Source organism: Macrobrachium rosenbergii, chromosome 56 (assembly GCF_040412425.1).
Source record: "Macrobrachium rosenbergii isolate ZJJX-2024 chromosome 56, ASM4041242v1, whole genome shotgun sequence".
In the NCBI taxonomy this organism is placed as follows: Eukaryota; Metazoa; Arthropoda; class Malacostraca; order Decapoda; family Palaemonidae; genus Macrobrachium; species Macrobrachium rosenbergii.
Genome location: NC_089796.1, coordinates 17,193,426 through 17,214,778, shown reverse-complemented (window position 1 = coordinate 17,214,778; position 21,353 = coordinate 17,193,426). Strand labels below are relative to the sequence as shown.

The following is a 21,353-nucleotide window of genomic DNA, read 5'->3' as shown; positions in this document are numbered from 1 at the left end:
CACAGACTTAGAAACCATCTGTTGTAAAGAACTCAAAGCAGGAAATAAAACCGAAGATGGGTCCAAAGATGAAGTCGTCACACTAGAAACCCCAATCGAACCCAAACCAGAAGAAGACTGCACCTTCCACTTCTCTTCCTGAACACTTCCTAACCTATTTTCCCTACTCGTCTGTGCCTTACCTAACTCTACATCAAACTCAGAACTTACGCCTTGAGTGGGAAGTGGGGAATCTGCTGCCAACACTGCCTGCTCCAAGGCAGGGGGGGGGGAGAACCTACCTTCGAGGCTTGGGTTCTCCATGACCCCCGCCACCCGTTAGGGCAGAGGGGCTGAAAAAGAATGATTAGAATCAACTATGCTATTATTATTACTATCTCTATTCTCTGTTAACTTACTCATCAGGCTAGAAATAGGCTAGACATACTGGATGACAACCTGTCCTCTAACTTCTTGAATAACTCTGAATCTAACGCTTCCTTAACTACTAATTGAAACCCTACAGCTGGTCCTGAACTGCGCTTACTCTTCGAGGCAAGGATTTTCTGTTTCATATAATCCTCCATTTGATCTACTGACCAAGACCTATGCTCGTCACATCTCTGACTGATACTATACTGAACCTTCCTACATAAAATACAAACAGAAAGTCGGTTGTGTTTGAGGGTACTCATTATATACTTGCAGGACGTACAGGACCAATGAGTGGCAGCATCTCCAGCAGTAGAAGGCTCAGTCGTCGAAGCTGTAGACGAAGTGGAAGCAGCGGCGCTAGCAGACGTCACCGTCTGCTTGTCTGACTTATCCATATCGAGGCCAAAGTACCGATCCAAAGTCAAAACCGGGAGAGAAGTTCCAAATCCAGTCAATAAAGCATAAACCCAGGAGAAAGGGCGTTGAAAAAGTTCAAAGTCGTAATCTGATATCCAAATTCTTTACATGGGGGTTGGGCTAAATGACCAAAAGTTCGCCGGATGTGGGACACCTCCACACAGCACGGCGAACAAATAACAATTGAGGATGTCGGCCTCTGTCGGCCAGTATTTGCAGCAGCGTTGTCAACGGTACCTCGGGTAACTCATTTGACAAGATTTTGCATGTAGCGTTGGTAACGCTAACAGTTAATTACCCATTTTTTGGGTAAAATTATGAGGATATAGTTCGGGCTGGTCAGTGACCAGGGCTAATTCAGGTGTTCAGGGAGTGTACTGCAATACATACAAGTACACAAATAAAATAATCACAAAAGTATCACAACTGACATTAAATAACTAGAAACATAAATCAGTTCACAACAAAATATCTGACCAACAGATAAAAAATTACAATTAAACTATCAGACTACTAAGGCAAACAAATCTTATAACCTATATGTAATGGAGCTAATGAACCAATTAAGTTTCTTCAAAAACTAGCAAGTGAAGCTGTCTCTACAGTTTATGCCATTATTTTGTTAAAATTTGTAAACCTGTTTATTACAAAATCATGCAAGAATATTGTTGTGAATATGGCTAATCTGACATTATTTCGGTAAATACAACAGACTTGATCTAATAACCATTACTGTATTACCAAGTAAACATGGCGTTAATGTGGATGGTTGCTAGGATAATCCAGTTCAATTCATTAAGGACAGTAGCATGGTAGGTGGCTTTACATCTGCTTGTTTTTCTCACTAACAAAATTAACTAGGATTGGGTGAAAAAATTACACTATTACATAAAAAAAAGCACTGGTTTGCATGTAGGAGATTTATTTATGTGGTCAGTCACTGGGAGTTAGAAGTTGAATAGCACTCTTGCACCATGATTTGAATTGTTTGGGATTTGTATTCCAACTTGTGTCTGACACTGAGACAATAAATACACTTGGAGAAATCTTTGCCAGGTAGAGCACCAATGAAACAGGCAAGAATACTCACGGAAAGAGTTGCTGTAAACTGCCACTATACCAGGTAACAAGAAAATCTGTGTACCAGTGAACTATTCAGAGAATGGTCCAAAGCTTATACCACAGTAGACTAAGAAGCAGCAACAACTGTAAGAGAATTGGGGAATAATATCTTCTGGTAAGCTCATCAAGCTACAATGACCAGGGAAGGAACTTTGAACTGGCATTATTTAAGGAATGCTGTGAGCTGCTTGGCAGAAAGAAGACAAGAACACCACTAAGACTTGAGTCTGATGGCAAAGTTGAAAAATTCAACTAGACATTAGGCCAAGAACTTGCAAAGTTTTGCTGAGGGACAGTCAAACTGAATGGGACTGGAAAATACCATGCTTTTTGATGGCAAAACAGGTCAGCTGAGCAAGTTTCCACTGGATACAGTAATCCCCTGCAAAGATGAAGATCAGTCCTGAGCTGAGACTATCAGTACACCTACTCACAGGGAGACCACCAAGTGTGTTCCACAGCAATCTCACAAGTTGTACAGGAACTGAAGGACAGACAAGTCTATCCATGAAAGCCCACTATGATACTAAAAGCAAGCACCAAGGAGTTCAAAGTTTATTTCAAAGTTTAGCTGTATAACTATCAGATGATGACAAGACTATCTCCTAAACTGATGAGTGACTAGCAAAGAGTGCATACAAAGACTAAGGTGCTGTCTGTTGTGATACTGAAGATCCCAGGTGACTCCAGACCCAGGCCTTGAGTTACCCGTGCTAACAGGTCGTGGCACTACCGTGTCATGGAAAATAAACTTAGACAAACAAGGAAAGCCTGAATGTTGCGTGTAGAGAGCCTAATTCTGCTGGTGCTGTCTAGTGGTAACAAAGGGACTGCACCAGTGGATAACAACAGTGAACCCACTGTTGGACCTACCACAGAGAATGAGGAAACAACAGTATTGCAGGGAGAGTTCTGAACCAGCTGGTATAAATGCAGAGAGGGTCCTAGCAAGAGAAAGATGCTCAATCAGGAAACAAGGCCTGCAAAATTCACAGACTGTGATGAATTGAATTTACTGTTTGATAACAGATGCTCTGGCATTTGCACATAATTGTTTTACAGCGCTTATTAAACAAGTTTTCTTATTATTATTTCTACATACAGCACTTGTTTAGTAGTATTGTACTGTATTACTGTACTTGATTGTAATGTATTTGTCAGGACAACAAATAACATCAGGAGAGGGTCAAGTTGTGAATATGGCTAGCCTACATTCTGATATCCTTAAGTGCAACAGACTTAATCTAATTACCATCATTAGTAAGTAAACATTGATTTTACTGTGAATGGTTGTTAGGACAATCAAGCTGCAACCACTAAGCACAAGAGCATTATAGGTAGCCTTACATCTGCTTGTTTTTCTCAAAAACACAAAGTTAACTAGGATTTCTTGCCTTAACTGGTAAATATTCTATGGGTAAAAGTAGAATATTCCAAAAGAATTGCACTGGTACAGTATGTATTGTAAGGGATTTGTGTGTGATCAGTCAACCAAGAATTGAAAGCTAAAAACTGTAATGCTCTTACATTGTTTGACTTCTTTGTCTCTTATATTCCAACCTTTGTCGGACAAATGCAATCAAGCCACTAAGAGGAATCTGCTCTACTGAGCTGAACTTCTAGATTTGTCACATTACAGACAGACTGCATTTGCAACAACATAACTGGAAATGATATTTTCATAATAAAATAAATTTTTTGGAAACATACTTACCTTGGTAGTTATATATATAGCTCAAGTCCCGACATCACGGCAGAATTTCAAAACTCGCGGCAATGCACGATCGGGTAGTCAGGTGAACCACCTGTGCGCCTCTACCCAGGTACCTGGAACCATTCCAACTATTCCTCAGATCTTCATCCCCCTAGTCTCTAGAGGAGGAGGGTGGGAATTTAATTTATATACTAATCACTAGGTAAGTATGTTCAAAAATTTATTTTATTATGAAAATATCATTTTTAAACATCTGACTTACCTGGTAGTTATATATATAGCTGATTGACACCTTTTGGTGGAGGGTCAGAGACAGCCAACATCGTTGGAATTTGCTTAAGGGTTAATTAACCAGCTTAGGTCCTTACCTGGATTAAAAAGAGCTGACTTCCAATGAACTCCCCCTTATATGTCTGCTTTCCTTAAGAGGTCCAGCGTCCACCCAGGGGCTGAAGACCTCTAGAGCTGCCAACCCGTGTACCAACCTCTATGACAGACAACCTATAATACCCTTGTTCCACTACCAAGAACAAAATGACCACTGACTAAAATCAATGATTGTGGAAGACTACATCCAATCTTCAAACAACCATAAAATTTCCAACCATTCCAAGGCAAAAAAAAGGGTATTGTTTTTTTATGGGATTGCAAGGGTAGTCCAGCTCCCACTACTGGAGTTAGCTGTTATAAATGGTCCCAGCGATAGCAGTCGTCATAAACGTCTGTACTTGCTTCAAGTGAGTGTGAGGCAAACACTGACTCTGTTTCTCCAGAAGGTAGAGTCCATGATACCTTTGTAGGGACCTATTCTGTCTAAAGGCTACAGAGGTTGCAACTGCCCTGGGACCTCATGGGTTTTTAACCTTTTTAGAAGCTTGAGGTCCACCTCACTACATTCTGAATGAGCTTCACTTATCAACTGTCTTATGAAAAAGGATAACATTTTTTTACATTGGCAGAGAGGGCTTCTAACTGAACACCAAAAAGCGCCTCTGACTTGCCTCAGAATCTGTCCTTTGCAGGTAAGATCTCAGAGCTCTTACCGACACAGGACTCTTCTCTTAATCCCTCACCCAAGTATATCTGCCAGATTCGTAATCTCTCTAACGCCTGGGCCAGGCTTGTGAAGGACGTTCATTCTTAGCCAAACCCCAGTTGTAGAGAGCAGATAGCTTTGCCGTTCTAAAACCGACAGTTTTATTGAAGGCATGTACTTCACTGACTCTTTCGCTGTTGCTAACCAACAAAACAGAGTCTTCATGGTGAGATCTTTTAAACGAAATCTCTGCAAAGGTTCGAACCTATCAGACATGAGAAACTTTAGAACAAATAGGTTCCACATGGTGAGTTCTGCCCCTTTTTCTCCTCTTAGTGGTCTCGAATGATCTGAGATCTTGGAGATCTTTATTGGCAGACAAATCAAGTTCCTGTGTCTGGAAGACAGCTGCCAACATGCTCCTGTATCCACTTAATGGTCGAGGCTGAAAAGTTACGTCTCCTCTAAGATAAAGAAGAAAATCCATATCTGGCCACAGAGGTACTGGAAGAGTGGAAACGGAGGTTGTCCTTACACCATCTCAAATATCCCACTTGGATTGGTACACCTGATGGTAGATGACCTCCTTGCTCTTGCGATCGCTCCTGGCTGCCTCCCTTCGAAAACCTCTAGCTCTTGAGTTTTCTCGATAGTCTGAAGGCAGTTAGCTGTGACCTCGAGTTTTGGTGAACCTTTCCAAGTGGGAGGTTGTTTTGAGCAGATCTGGTCTTAGAGGTAGACTTCTCGGTGTGTCCACCATCATTCCTGCCTCCGTGAACCATTCCCTTGTCGGCCAAAAAGGGACCACTAGGGAAGTCATCCTGGTGCTCTCGTGGGACACGAACTTGAATAACTTTGTTTATAATCTTGAACAGGAAAAGCGAACATCTAAGACTGACCAGTCCAAGAGGAACGATCTATATGGCTGCCTCGATCTGGCCTTAGCGAGAACAGTCGTCTCCATCGCTTTTCGCTTGTGCTGTGGCAGAAAGAGGTCTATGCATGGACGTCCCCAAATCCGCCACAAATCTTTAGACGTCTTGATGAAGAGTCCATTCTGTTGCCAGGACTTTAATCTTTCCTGCTCGGACTGTCTGCTCTCACATCTTTCCCTTGAATGAATCGTGTCAATAAAATCACATTCTTTCTCTTTCGCCCAGAGAAGGAGCTTCCTGGCGTCTCGTGACAATGACCTGGAGTGGGTTCTGTCGTGTTGTCGGAGTTGCCCTCTGGTCCAGGATCCCGATACCTCCATCTTTCCCAGTGTTGCTCCCCACCCCGAGTCCCACGCGTCCGGAGAACAACACTAGGTCTGGGTTCCTCTGTTTTAATGAAAGGCCTTCCTGAAGCTTGACGGGAATGTTCCACCACTGAAGGCAATGTTTCATCACGTCTCTGAAATGGGGATACACTCTGGTCTCTAACCGTCTTCTCTGTTCCAATAATCACGATTGAGGTGGAATTGAAATGGCGAGGTTTAGTCTTCTAAAAACAAACTGCTCTAGCGAGTGAAAGGGTCCCCAGCAGACTCATCCATTCCCTCGAGCACGCCTGTTTCCCAGAAAGTCTGGTTTACAAGGCCTGTTCCATCCTTTGATGGTGACGAAAAGCCTGAAAATCCCGACACTGAATCATCCCAGGTACAGGATCTCTTGGGATGGGTTAGTTGGTGACTTCTGTCTGTTTACCAGAAGCTAGTTCCTCTGATAAACAGATTGTCAAGTTGAAGATCCTCCAGACAACGATTGAAGGAAGGAGCTCTGAAGAGCCAGTCGTCCAGATACAGAGAGCTGATGCCTCCTCGAAAGTGCAGCATCTTCACCACATTTGACATCAGTCTCGTGAATATTTGGGGCGCAGTGCTTAGGGTCAAGCTCAGAGCCCGAAACTGGAACACCTTTCCTTGGAGCCCGGGTGGATAGGGGATGGGAAGTATGCATCCCGAAGATCCAAGGAGACCATCCAGTCATGTTGTCTGACTGCTGCCACACTGATTTCGTTGACTCCATGGTGAATTTCATCTTTTGGCCACAAAGACGTTGAGGCACCTCACGTCCAGTACTGGTCTCACCCCCCTGAGCTCTTGGGAACCAGGAAAAGTCTGTTGTAAAACCCTGGGAATCCAGATTTCAGACTTTCTCTCTATTATGTTCTTCTGCAATAACATAGATACTGCTGTTGAATCGCCTGGTGCCTTGTATTCATCTCTGTATCTGGGTGACAGATCTATCGGTTTGTCTCTGCTAAGGGGGCTTTCTTAGAAAAGGATTTTGTACCCTCCTGAGCAGTTAGATGGACCAAAGGTCCACTCCTCTTTCCCACACCTGCCAGAGGTTGGACAGCCTGGCACCTACCGCTGCCTGGGAGGAGAAGATCGTCAGGTCCTGCTTCTTCCTGTCTAGCGCCTCTTCTCGTTGTCAGTTCTTACCACCCTAGAGGCAACTCTGCACTGGAGGGCTGACCACGAAGGGCTGGAGACACCTGAGACACAGGAGCCTCAGCCTTACTCTTTTTTAGATGAAAGTCGTTGGTAGGACTTTTTTGCTGTCTTAGATATCAAATCTTGATGACTTTTTCTGAGCCAAGGATGAAGAGACCTCTTTTACTAAATCTTGAGGAAGACGCGTGGAGAAAAAGGGCGTATAAATCAGTTCTGATTTTGACTGGACATGACCCCATTAGCCAGGAAAGAACAAATATGGGCCCTTTTCTTCAGATTCCCGCTTGAGAAAGCACAACTAATTCGTTGGCACCATCTCTGGAGCCCTTTATCCATACACGACATCAGATATACGGTTCTTTTCCAGTGTCAGTCGTTGAATAATTCCATCTTTCCTAAAGCTCCCAGGGTCCAGTCCAGAAAATTAAATACCTCAAAGGCCCTAAAAATTCCTTTGAGGAGGTGGTCCAACTCTGATGTTGACCAACAAAACTTCGTTTTCCCATGGCCACTCGACGAGAAGAGTCAAGATTAGAAGTCTCCCTGGGAAGAGTGGCAGGTACAGAAGGCGAATTCTCCAGTTTCTTACCAAACGCTAGACCTTGAAGCTAGTTTGGCTGGAGGAAAAGCAAAGGCTGTGCTCCTTGTTCCTTCTTCAAAGCATCCACTCATTCATAATTTTCAGCCGCCCCTTGGGCGAGCGGGACAAAACCATCTTGTAATGCTGCCCTCTTAGACGCCTTTCCCAAGAGTAAATTCTGAAGCGGAACGAGCAGCCGATAAAAATTCTCTGGAAAACTTCCGAAAATAACTCATAAGTCTTTTCAGGTCCGATGAAAAAGGTGATGGTGGTCTTTAAGATTGTCTATTCAAATCTCTTCAATCAGATCCACAGGAGACTGGGGATATCATCTTCTCTTCTTCGATTGTCCAAAGACCCGAAGTAGCGGCGTCTTTCAAAGTAATCATCCTGATGCTCGGCGCGTCCTGGCGTTCAATCTCTGACGCCTGGCGTCTTATGTCCATCTCCGAAGCTGAACGCCTTGGCGCCCAACCTCATGACGCGCCTGACGCCCTGACGCCCAACTTCTTTGGACGCTCATGGCGTCTTGGCGCCCAAAGTCTTGATGAATCGCCCTGGCGTCCAGCACTCCCAGCGCCCTGGCGTCCAGACTTCTGACGTTATTGTCCCGGCCAAACCTGAGGTCGCGAGAACTAACCGCCTGTGCGACATCGGTCAAAAGCTTCCTCAGGCTGATGTACAACCATCGTGAACCTCTGAGCTGGACAAACATTCTTCCCTACGTTAAGCTGTCCCAACAACCCTGAAGTCGCTTTTGAGAACTGGCGCCTGCGCGACGCCGGTCAAAGCTTCCTCAGGGTGATGTCATGATCGGTGGACGAAAAATCTGTATCTGTCTTTTCTGCAGGCTGCAAAGACTTGTATCAGGAAGAGAAAGCTGTTACGATCTCTTGGAATTAAACTGATTGCGGAGCTTCCTGCTGTGCGTCCTGGCGTCCTTGTGATGTTGGAAATGACGTTCGGGGACGCTTGATCTCATTTCCGTTTTTCAGCCCGAAGCAGACGTCTGACGCCGTGCGACAACATCGTCTGCTTTTCACGGAGAGCTATGCGTCAGAGCTAAGAGGGGAACGCCTGGACTGCTCAATGGCTACATCCTGGAGTAGGCGTCACTTCCTGACGCTCCCACAGAAGAAAGTTTCCTGAGGGTCTGACTTGGATGACACCCAGCCCGTCTGGGAACTGGCGCCTCGACGAGGACGAAAACACCCCAACTCGCCTTTCCTATGGCGAGGACGAAAGGCCCTGGGAAGCATCAACAGGTACGCTCAAGGGGACGACTGCTCATAGCTAAAGCCTCTGCCTCCCTTTCCTGTCGGCATTGTTTCTCACAGGGAGTTTGAGCTTGAAGAGGTCTCGGGACTAGGAGCACGACAGAGACAGTAATCGCACCCTTCCATAACACTTGCACTTTATTTTTCTCACTAACACTTGAGTTTTAAGATCTCTCACATTGACCATAAATCCTCTCTGTCTCTTTATGAGGATTCTACCCTTTAATCCAAGGGCTTGAATGGCCAAATCATCATATCCTTCATAGTTGGCTCATTATCCCAGTATCAGTGGGATCTGGAACTACCACTACTGAGGAAGGAATAATAGGATTATTACCAAGAGGAGAATTGTAATTCCCTGACTATCTCTCAAGAGCCGACCTACTACTCCAGGCTCTTCTGATCCTATCCCTTTCAAGTTTAGAAACATAGCGATAGTAATCCATCCACTCTTTCTCTGATAAACCCAAACATTCATCACATCTGTCCTTCACCTCCTCAACTCTTACCTCTGCAATTCACACAAATTGAGTGGGATCTAACGCGACTTTATGGCGGGTTTATCCCCCTCAAACACATTCTCTCACACTCGAAGCAGAGTCAGACATCTTGGAAAGGAAAATCATGAGAGATCAAAACAAACACAAACCAACAATATCTAAAAGAGTCAAGAAAAACAAAGCAAATCAAAACAAGCGGCAAAGAAGCCAAAGTGTACTTCAAAAAACACTGCGAAAACACAGGCCAAACGAGCGAAATTCCTAACGATGCAACAGTGCGGCGGCGAGGAAGATCTGAGGAATAGTTGGGATGGTTCCAGGTACCTGGGTATAGGGCACAGGTGGTTCACCTGACTACCGATCGCAATTGCCGCTGAGTTTTGAATACCTCTGCCGTGGCGTCAGGGACTTAAGCTATATATGTTTAAAAATTAATAAGTACTGTACAACCAGCTATTGGCTAACTGACACCCAAACCACATCAAGAGAAACTTGCCAATCTCACTTATTTGGAATACCTTCCAAAAATGCTTATAATCATAAGCAACCTAATTCATCTTGAGAAGATTTAGCTAATTTTAATGTTTGCCTAAGTATCAACATGTTAACTTGACCTACAAGCAACATAAGACTAACTAGAATTAAAGTTACAACGGCAAATGTGCATGGTATACATATGGCGAATAACAATGCCAAATATGAATGGCAACCTTACTATGGGTTTGGATATTTTTAAGTATGATACAAGTACAACACAAGGCAACATTCATTTTGCTTGTCAGTCTAGCTCCAGTCAGTAATAATCTTGTGTTCCAAAGAGATTTGAAACTATCAAATTGTTTGGTGTGGTCATGTGCTTGGATGGCTTGTCTCTCTTATAGACTGGCTGGATAACTCAAATTATGCACTGATACATTACACCTCAATGTCTGCTCAAGTTCATAGCAAACAAAGTCATGAAGTTGGTACTGTATTGCAGTGTCTGCTTCCCGATTCAAAACTAGTCCTTAAGAGGCAGCCATCTAATTTTTTTTTTCTCTGGAACAAGTGTCACTGTGAGAAGGAAAAGGTATTGCCCCATACTAATTTCGGATATATACCTAGGAAAGTAGGATATCTTCAATAAACATAATTTAAAAAATTAAAGGCAAGCTCACATAAGACTTTACAGAATTCTGGGTTACCTCTCTAACCACAAAACTATGAGAAGGCCAACAGAATATTCAAAGAGAGGAATTATGCTAACTGACAACTGGACTGCATTATTATTATTTCACCATATCAAACATTAAAGTAACTGCTACCAAGATTTGTTATGGAATAACAGAAGTATCTAGTTCAATACATGTCAACAGGACTCCACTCCCATCCTAGAGGCCAGTTAAGTCAAGTTGGTCAGAATATTGTTTTAAGCTGTACAAAGCTTCCATGTGTTACTAAACTAACTAGCTAAAATATCATTAAGATAATCCTCAACTTATTAATCTAAAATACCATTAAGATAATCCTCAAATTATTAATATGTTAAAAGAGTAACATACAAAAACATTGGGCTTTTATCTTTCATACCACAGCAAATTATGACACTCGGGTTCTAGCCTACCTTAACACAAGCTATCACACTTTGTCATGGTAAAAGCCTAAAATTTAAATCTAACTTAACACAAAGGTATAGGCCTGACCTGTCATTTTTCAATTTACCATGTACTGTATAGTAAAGGAGTGCTCGCTATGCATAACATTTGCTAATCCAACCTTTGAACATGTGTCTGTAACCTACTGTTAAGCCAATGTAACCTATAAACAGGTATCGCAATGAGATGGTCATTGCTAACCAACAAAGAAATAAAGATGTGTCACTGGTTGTATAATGATGAACATGGTATATTTTCCTAATGGATAGATAGAGCAAAGTTATTGGTAAGTAAAATATTTACTAGTTAATGTACTAAGGCTTTGTGAATTTCAAAGTCCCATTAGGCTATCTTCTTGACAACACTTCTGCAAGGGGTTCCTAACTTCTTGATAAGTCTGTCAAGACTCCTTGGTAAAACAAATCTTATTCATCAAAAAATTGTTCTTGTACAATTATTATTTTTATTTCTGACATCTAGGGTAAATTTTTGGACAATATAAACTTCTTTAGGTTCTCAGGGTGAAGTTTCCATATATTTTAAGGCTTGGCCCAGTTTTCAATCCATGCCAGCCTTCAGTAGAAAGTACAAACACATACAGTATAATAACACAAATATGACATTTTTATGATAAAATAGTTTTGTATAGACTTACCAAGCAATTACATAGCTACTAGCTTTCCACTTGGCAGTCTTAAGAATTCAAACTTTCGCAGTGGCACTACCATGCTAGTGTAGGTGACAGGGTCCCGGCCACTTTCAGGACTGATAGGTACAACTCAGCAAAGAGCTTCACTTCGTTTGGTGCCAAAATGTCCATTGCGGGGAGGAGGGTGGGCTCCGATTATGTAATTGCTTGGCAAGTATATATAAAACTTTATTTTATCAAAAAGTGTCATTTTTATAAAAGTGACTTACCAAGATGATTCCACATTGAGAGGAGGTGGGAATCATGGACATGTTCTAATCCAAAACAACAATAAAGATAATGACTTTGAATTAGAGAGGTTGCTAGCACTGGGTCAATGCTTGCTGTACCTTAACTGGGAAGAGAGCTGCTTTAGGTGGGTACCGCCTCTGGTCGGCGCTCATCTAAACCTGTAGAAGACGTGGCAGTATTGGCCAAGAGTTGCCTCTATTTAAGTAGGTACTTTGCAGCCATGGAAGTTCACTGATGGTTAACAAAGACAAAAAAATAGTGCCCTTGCCCTGGGCATAGACCAGAATAAACACAACTCTGTCACCTACACCTAAATTAAAGAACCACTAACCCAACCACTAAAACTGGTGGGTACTACAGGTACACTGTACCTCCAGGCTTCCCTTAACTCAACGACCTTACAACAAGGGGAAGGGACAGAAGAGGGATAAAGAGCCCTCTGTGTTTCCTTTCTCAACTATGCCAGCCAAGGATCTCGGAATTTGGTGCCGAGCACCTGAAATTTGGCGCTGAGAGCCCCACTGTTGAGGCCTAGCACCCAAGTACTGGCTCTGAACTCTCCACAGTTGATGCCATGCACCTAGGAGTTGGCGCCAAATGGTCGAGTGCGGAAGAATGACGAGGTGGGTGCCAAGTGATTTGAAAAAGAGGGAACCTCCTGGCTGAGAGCAACAGCTCAAACCTCATGAGTTTTGACTGTAAGGGAAGATAAAACATCTTCCTGGACTTGAGAATGCACTTCTGTTATCGAACTTCTAAGGAAGAAAGAAGGCACATTCTTTGACAGAGAGCGTGAAGGATTCACCGCGCACCGAAGTTTGTCGGAGGGTCCTCTGATCTTTCTGTCTCAGAAGATAGAAATCTGGCGTTCTACAGGACAAGAAGCTTTTTCTCTCTGGCCCGAGTATAGTCCGTTTAAGCTCCTAATAACGAACGAGCAGGGCCAAGACTTGGAAACTTTCTCACTTGCAAGGAAAAACAAAAGAGAGAGAGAGAGAGAGAGAGAGAGAGAGAGAGAGAGCATTTCCACCTGCGAAGCCTACTCTCATGTTGAAGACTTACCGTTTGCTAACAAGTTTGCGATCGCTAATGCCATGGTAAAGAGTGTCTACCCAGTGAGATTCTTAAAAGAGGTTGATCTGGGATGTTCAAAATGAGCTCATAACCCACAACAGAACAATGTCCAAATTCTAGGAGAGAAAATCCAGGCTTTCTTAGGTCTTAGAACAGTGACCTATACCCCTTTAAGGTAGAGGGAGACAACTTCCTATTGGTCCACAGGAAAGGCAAAAAGCCAGCTAACTGGCTTATAGAGATTTCAGAGACTAGATGTTATTTGTCGATACCATCCTCTGAAAACCGACCACTTGGATTGGTAGAGCCTGCTAGCAGAAGATCTTTTGCAACTAACAAAAGCCTCTGTACTTTGCTTCAAAAAGTCTTTACACTCTGACAATGTTCCAGACAGTTTGAAGCTTGTCAGGGCCTGAGCGGATAATCCTTGGTGGGACCTGAGGAAGTGTGGTTGTTTGAGCAGCAACTGTCTTTGTGGCAGAAGTCTTGGGAAGTCCACTGACAGAAACAGCAGATCCAGAAACCATTCTTTCCTGGGACAGAATGGATCACTGATCAATTCAGAAGGTGGGAAGGCGTGGACATCCAGGGCCGTCCAATCCAACAGCACGGCATCCGTCACCCAAGCAATGTGGTCTGGGACTGGGGAGCCACAGAGAGGCATACAATAATTTCTCGATGCTGCGAAGAGGCCCACAGCTGGTTTGCCAAATAGTTTTCAGAAATCGTTGCATACGAGGGAGTCCCAAGTCCACTCCACTGGAAAAACCTAATTGCAGCGATAGAATTCGTCTGCAAGGACATTCATTTTTCCCTGCATGAAGCAAGTAATAATCTTCACCTGGTACTGATTTGCCCAGAGGAGGAGGTCTTTCGCTGTCTCACAGAGAGAGGAGGAGTGGGTGGTCCCTTGTTTGCAGACATAAGACAAGGCTGTGGCGCTGTCTGCATACACTGCTACAATCTTCCCTGCTACCAGAGGAGTGAAAGACTGAAGGCTCAGGTGAATGGCCTTTAGCTCTTTGAAGTTAAATAGTAAGGACCTCTGAATCGAAGTCCATGTTCCCGAGACCCTTTGGTTCCCTAAAAGGGTTCCCCAACCCAGATCGGAGGCATCAGAATAAAACTCTAGGCTGGGGTACAGCAGTAGAAGAGATATTCCTACTTGAAGCTTTTCTTCTGACAAACACCATTGAAGATCCTCCTTGATCTCTGACGAGTTGAGGAAGACAAAGGAGTCTGGCTGGGTCTTTCTGCACCAGCTTACTTTCAAGTAAAATGGTAGGGGCCTTATGCAAAGCCTGTCCAACTTCAGAAATTGTTCTACTGAGGCCAACGTGCCTGGGAAACTCAACCACTGGACTGCTGAGCATACCAAGAGAGAGAGAGAGGAACTCCCGAACAGTCTGTAGGCAAGACTCGATCTTTTGGGGGATCGAAAAAACATGAAAAGCTTGAGAGTCCAAAATCATCCCTAAATAGGGAATCTTTGGTGTCAGAGTAAACTGTGACTTCTGAGGGTTTAACAAAATGCCTAACTCCTGCGTTAGGCGAAGTCTTAAAATTCTCTGCACAATGCGCTTCTGATATGGAGTGGAGAAGCCAACTGTCAAAGTAGAGGGATACATTGATCCCGAGAGGATGAAGCCATTCTCAAGAGGGGCGAGGGTCCTGATGAAAACTTGAGGGGCCATGGACAGACCGAAGCAAAGGGCCTGAAATTGGAAGACTTTGCTTCTAAACATGGATCTCAGAAATTTGCTGGAGGCCAGATAGATGGGAACATGGAAGTAGGCATCCTTCATGTCCAGGGAGACCATCCAGTCGCCCTGATGGAGAGAAGACATGGCAGAACGGAGAATCTCCATGCAAAATTTTGTCTTTAGTACAAATAAGTTCAGGGAGTTGACGTCCAGGATGGGCCTCCAGCCCCCTAACAATTTGGGGACTATGAAGAGTCGGTTGTAAAACCTCTCCGACGAACAATCCAGTACCTCCTCTATTGCCCCTTTGTGAATCAGGGACTCTACCTCTTGAGCAAGAGCCAAAAACTTCTTGGACCCTACCGAGTAGGTCACCAAGATGATCGGTGACCTGGACAAGGGAGACCTATCTCTGGCAGGAATGGAATAGCCACTTCTCAGTACTTGGACCACCCAGGGGTCCGCTCCTGTGCACCCCCATTCCTCCCAAAAGAGACAAAACTCGCCTCCAATGGTTGCATGAAGGACAAAAGCTTCATTTCTTAGCAGCAGGCTTGAAAGTAAACTTCTTGATGGACCTCGAGGGAGGATGCAGGTCAGCTCAAGGTCTAGGTTGAGGTCTTGATCTTGTTCCACAAAAGGGTCAGGTTGTAAGGCAAGAAATACTTGAACAGAGGAAGGTGCTCTTCAGACGCCAAGGTGGTCTGAGCTAAAGATCCATTGTGGATTTCTTCTGCAGGGATGATAACACTTCCTTAACTGTCTCCAAAAGGATGGAATGGATCTTGCCTAAGGGAGAAAACGAGAGCACCGATTTCTACATAGTAGTTACTCCCTTTGTGGCAAATGAACCCCACAATTTTCGTTTCTTGAGGATGCCCATTGAGAAAAGAGAAGCAAGTTCAGCAGAACCATCCCTGACGGCTTTGTCAGTGCATGAAAAAACACCCAGCCAGTCAGGAGCGAAATCTTCGGCAAGGTCCAGATAGTCTTCAATTTTTTTTTTTTTTTCTCTCGCCAAAGCTCCCACAGTCCAGTCCACAAAACTGAAGATCTCCAGAACTTTAAAAAAGTTCTTGACAAGATGGACAAAATCGAGAGAGGAAAACATAATCTTGCCCGAGGTGAAAGCAGCTCAGTGCGTAGCATCAGAGAAGGCCCCTTGGGAGAAGGCAAAGACTCCCAATGAAGGCACCTCTCCGAGGGGAGGGAAGGCAAAGGTAGCTCTACTTGCTTCCTCTTTGTAGGTCAATCCACTCATCCACCTCTGAAGGAATTTCTTCAAGAGGAGAAAGAAACTGAACTTGGGGAGACAACAGCTTCTGAAGGGCGTTTCACTGAGGAAGGTAGACGCAGGCAAAGCAGAAGAAGCAGGCTCCGAAAGTCAGGAAAGTTTGCCAGGAAGAACTTCAGCAAACTGGAGTAAGCTGATGAAGGGGTGGAACCGTGCTCTGCTTCCTCCTCATCCGACAAAATAGGAGACAAAGATGGATCCTTGCTCTTTGAAGACAAAGATCTCTTCTTCAAAAAACCCATAATATCCTCCAGCTGACAACGAAGTGGGGCCAAGGAAGAATCCTCCGGCGAAGACGGGTGCGGAAGTGGTGAGGTTGGTATCGAGTGCTCAGCAGCTGGTGCTGAGCGGACTGAAGTTGACGCCGTGCGGGTTGAAGAAGCCAAGTGTGGCACTGAAGGGCAACATCGACTGAAAGGACGGCGCTTTCCAGAAGCGCGACCAAGAGAAGAGGGTGATGACGTTTATGCTGAAGATCAGAGTATTCCCTAGTACGCTGCTGGTCACTCAAAACCCTTTGGCTGATTTCTGGCTGCCCGAAGGTTGAACAGTGAAACTGCATGAAGGTTGTGGACTGGCACTTGTCTCCTTATAACTCTTAACAGGAGGAGGAGAACTGTCCGCAACAGCGGAATGCCTCTTCAAAGGCCTAGAAGTGACAATAAGAGCCAGTGGCGGGTCCTGTCGGGCGACAAGTCACCTGAGTCCGATGGCAGATGATCAGCACTAACAGAGATGCCTTTCCAGTGGCACTCGATGACAGATGATCAGCACTAACCGAGACGCTTTTCCAGTGGCACTCAACCGCAGCCTGGGAACGGACAACAGGCTCAGCAGAGGGGGTAACTACCCATGGGCAAACCCCACTAGCCTCCCTTGGACCTCGGGTATGTCTTCTCCCCGGTGCGGGGGAGCAGGACAGGGACCTTCATCTAGGAGCACTGATGGGACGGGTAGCCACCTCCTCATTATGCACAACACTGTCACTCTGCACTGCACTACTGACACTGGGGATACTGAATTCTGTAACTATGCTGGCTAAAAATTCAAATTTCTTATCGAACTAGATTCGACTGGCAATGGTGTCAGATTTTGAAGCACGGAACCTGGTAAAGGGTATAAGGTAACATAGTAGATACTGAAGGATTGGAGACAAGCATGGATTTGAGGAAAAGAATAGAGCTGTCTCTACACAGGAGGAGATGGAACAGAGCCACACTAGCCTTATGTTCTCGGCTCTGGGCCGCACTTCCTATTTTCTATTCCCTATCCAAACTCGCTAAATGCTATATCAAAGTCACTTTGCTCGGTCTCTGACACTCTGAACAAGTAAGATATATACATTATTGTCTTGATTCTCACATTTCACACATTTTGTATGAAACAGAACTTAAAATCTTGTTCTACAGCACATCCTGGCTAATTTGAATAAAGTTAACCATAAGCATAACAAATTGCAAATAGTTAAGAAAATATTGAGCACAACTAAAAACAAGGAAAACATGAATACTTCACCAAAGAACTGGACAAATATATCCAAAAAATGATGATGAGACTGCACAAAACCACCAATGTTGGTCAGGAACTGCCAAAAGATGAATTGAAGCTCTTTGCTGAGTTGTACCTATCAGTCCCGAAAGTGGGCGGGACCCTGTCACCTACACTAATGATGGTAGCGCCACTGTGAAAATTTGAATTCTCAAGACTGCCGTGTGGAAAGCTAGTAGCTATGTAAATTGCTTGGTAAGTCACTCATATAAAACAAAGTTTTAAGCAGATAAAAAAGATGTAAAATATCATACTCAAGTCTCAATTGGATATGAGAAAATGGTAAACAATGCTAATGGAAATTTTACTTACAACAAGGCAATTTTCAATTCTGAGGACAGTTTTATCTGGTTACTTCACTGACAAATACAATCACAATAAACCTGACACACAATATATCGCTTTCACTGGATTTTGAAAACCTCAGCCCTGTGTCCCATAAGCACTAACAAATCCTTCGGTCAATTCATAAACAGCAATGACCAACAAATCCTGGAGAGACTTGTAAAAACTGGAATTAGCTTGATTGTAACAAATCAGTCTCTTTATCCATATGCTAGTAGCAACCACATAAAACCGACATAGGAAAGCAAACATTTAAGGTAAGCTATGGGGAAGTCTTGGAAAGGAAGCAGAGCCCCCTAGCCAGGTAAGACTAAGCACCTTAAATCAAAGTGAGAGTCTGATTAGGATTTTGATTATTATCAAAGTTTGGTTTGATGACCTGGCATTATTGCTGTTTGGTTATTCAGTATGTTTCATTAGGATGAACCTCTTTATTTCACTCTATATTGCACAGGACTCTTGATCAGACTAGGTTAGGAAGTTTTGGGGTCTGGCAACTCCCACATCCTTGTTAGGTTAGGTTGGCATGTATTCGTGTATTTTACCAAACCCTAATTTACAGTGCTCTGGCTTATATAATATTGGGCCGGGAATGCCCACGTAGAGACAGAAGTCCCCTCCATAACCTTAATTAGATTAGGTTAAGACTGGCTGTGTAAAGCTGCGTTCCTGTATTTCAATGGCTTACCATTTCCCGAAACAAAAACCCATCTGCCCACTGCGGTCCCCCTTATTGTTAAACTTAACCCGAGCACGTAATGGATTGGCCAGCAATGGATTCCGTCTGTCAAAATCAAAATGCATAGAAAAACATTTCACATCCGTACTTGATTGCATGACCTAAAAATAACCCTTAATGCTGGCTCCAAGATGAGCCCCTAACCTTCGAATAGCCTAGTTTAGACCAAAGCTTATAAACTCTGAAGCAAGGAATTGCCCAAATCGAGCATATTTATTAAAGAGAACATAAAAAACATCGTTATACATGTTAGAGAATAGAAACTGGCCTTTAATTACCTTTAGGAATGAGAAGGTTCTCGTTTTTAATGTATCGTTTCCACAGCAATTGTTTATCCAGCTAAGTTACTCAAACTAAGACCGCATGCCTCATGGCATGGTTTTTCTGACAACCAAGGATCCTCAGTCGGAACTCCGAATCTGAGTTTTCGGGGGCAGGGCTCTCACTTTTGCCAAGTGAGCTTACCTTGAAACCGCCCGAAATTTCCGGAAATTACCTTAAATCCATATCGACTACTTTAAATCAACAAAATCCTATTAAAACACAGTACAGTAGCCTACATATATTATGCATGTATGTGTAAATGTGTATGTGTATGGTATTGATTTTAAATTAATAAAAGACGTACTGTAATAGATATACTTCATTCCCGAATTGCGAAACTTATACCAAATGTACAGCAGAACAACAGTATTTTGGATATTCTTTGACATAAACAACAAAAAAATTTGAAAAATTCTTGGGCATCAAAACAAATCTTGCTACTATAATAAAATATAACACCAACAAAACAATTATTTGCATATACTCTTAAAATCAACAGTGGAAGTACCTTAACATATCATTGGAAGAAAATACACTAAAATATGATTTTTTAAGGAACAAAGGCAGAAGGACCTTTTGGAAATCAAGTTGCCTGGTAATAATAATAAAAGATATTACTGAATTTTTCACACACACAATTTGCTTGTACTCCTCCTCCTAAGCAGCGCGAGATATTTTTTCCGTATCGTTTTCCACCACCTCATCCATTTCTAGTTTAGCGCTACATATTCCCATTCTTTTTAAAACCATAATTTGTGTTCAAAGACCAACTTGACTCTCCCGTTTCAACGAATTTCTAAGTTAATTTTAATTCGCCTTAATTACTGAAAATCCACTGTTGTATTTGACGGTGGCAAAGATAGGGGGACAACCTAGGTTTTTCAGAGTTTGGTATGCCTTCTCTTCATTTATGTTTATCTGCTGGAAAGTTTTTTGTCACAAGAACTATAATACTGATTCAGTATTACCAACTGGCATTTTACCCCAGCCTTTAAAATGCAGAATCAGTATTATCAACTGCCATTGCTTCCCCGCCTTTAAAATTTATGCATCAAACTCGGAGAAACCCCAATTTCAGGAAAATGGGCTGGCTTACATTCGTACCTTGAATGTACAAGGATTACTCTGCACTTTCCTTCATGTTACCTTAAAAATTATCGTACCGTATAAATTACATCAAAAGGGCCTCAATTACCCGATTTACGGCAATTACCTTAAAAGTGAGAGAACTGTTTAAGGGGTGTGGTTCAGATATATCATTGTTTTCTAAAATGAGAACCATTTTTCTGTCTACATGTAGTCATTATTTATAGTTCTCGAGCATAACCTGAATTATTTTAATATCAATAAACACTATCACTGAATCAAAGCTTCGTGGCATCCAGAATACTTCAAATATTGCCAGAAAAGAATGAACACAATAAACTGTTTAAAAATTGAAAAAAAGACTACAATTGGCCTATCACCAAAGAGCATCATGAAAATAGCGATAACATTTTCATTTTGTCTGATGTTAAAAGATAGTAGCCTATAGATAAGTAGCCTTTTCAAAATATGAGAGAGAGAGAGAGAGAGAGAGAGAGAGAGAGAGAGAGAGAGAGAGAGAGAGAGAGAGAGAGAGAGAGAGAGAGAGACAACGTCACTGAAGTAGGGGGATACTCATTTGAGAATTACCTTCCTAGAAAACATGGACTGCAGTTTGAAGAGGTAACAAGGGCAGTTAAATCAAGGAAATGTCAATGAATGGCCTTAAGTGCCAAATAAAAATTAATTCGAGGTTTGTGAAAGAATTTCAGCTTTATATGATAAATGAAGAAGTGGGTATTTCAGTTAGACAGGAATAACTGGAGAAATGGAATTAAGTCTAAAAATAGGTAGACTCAGAGTGGAAACACTACAAAGGAATTCATTTACTAAACAAAGCCTCAAAGAAATAAGGTTCTAGATGGGAGGATATGGCTCAAATTCCAAGTCATTACCATGCTAGGCTGCAAGGGTTCAAGCGAAAGAGCAACAAACTTTGGTGACGGCTAACAAACATTCGCAGAGGAAATGAAAGCTCACCCTGTAATAGAAGCAAACCTCCTCTTCTAATATTAGAATCCTTTGTAGTCGTGGAAGTACAAGAAAGGTGAAAATACAAGAAATTCCTCACGGACTTGCTGTACAGTGAAGGCCAACATATATAACTTATTTCCGTCGAGTGATACACGGAGGCCTATTACCTACTGTAGAGCTGAAAGAGAGCAAAA

The 21,353-nt window shown here is 42.9% G+C and overlaps 1 protein-coding gene across 5 annotated transcripts in view; it reads right to left on the bottom strand.

Moving 5' to 3' along the window:
• LOC136836425 (sialin-like) overlaps nt 1-21,353 on the bottom strand; it is a 417,985-nt gene that overhangs the window by 51,473 nt on the left and 345,159 nt on the right. Inside the window, exon 12 of one of the 5 annotated variants that reach the window (XR_010852392.1) lies at nt 21,166-21,337. The exons of the other annotated variants lie outside the window; for them this stretch is intronic. The gene's annotated coding sequence lies outside the window, so the exon portion shown is untranslated. The remainder of the gene's footprint in view (nt 1-21,165; nt 21,338-21,353) is intronic. 5 annotated transcript variants of the gene reach the window in all.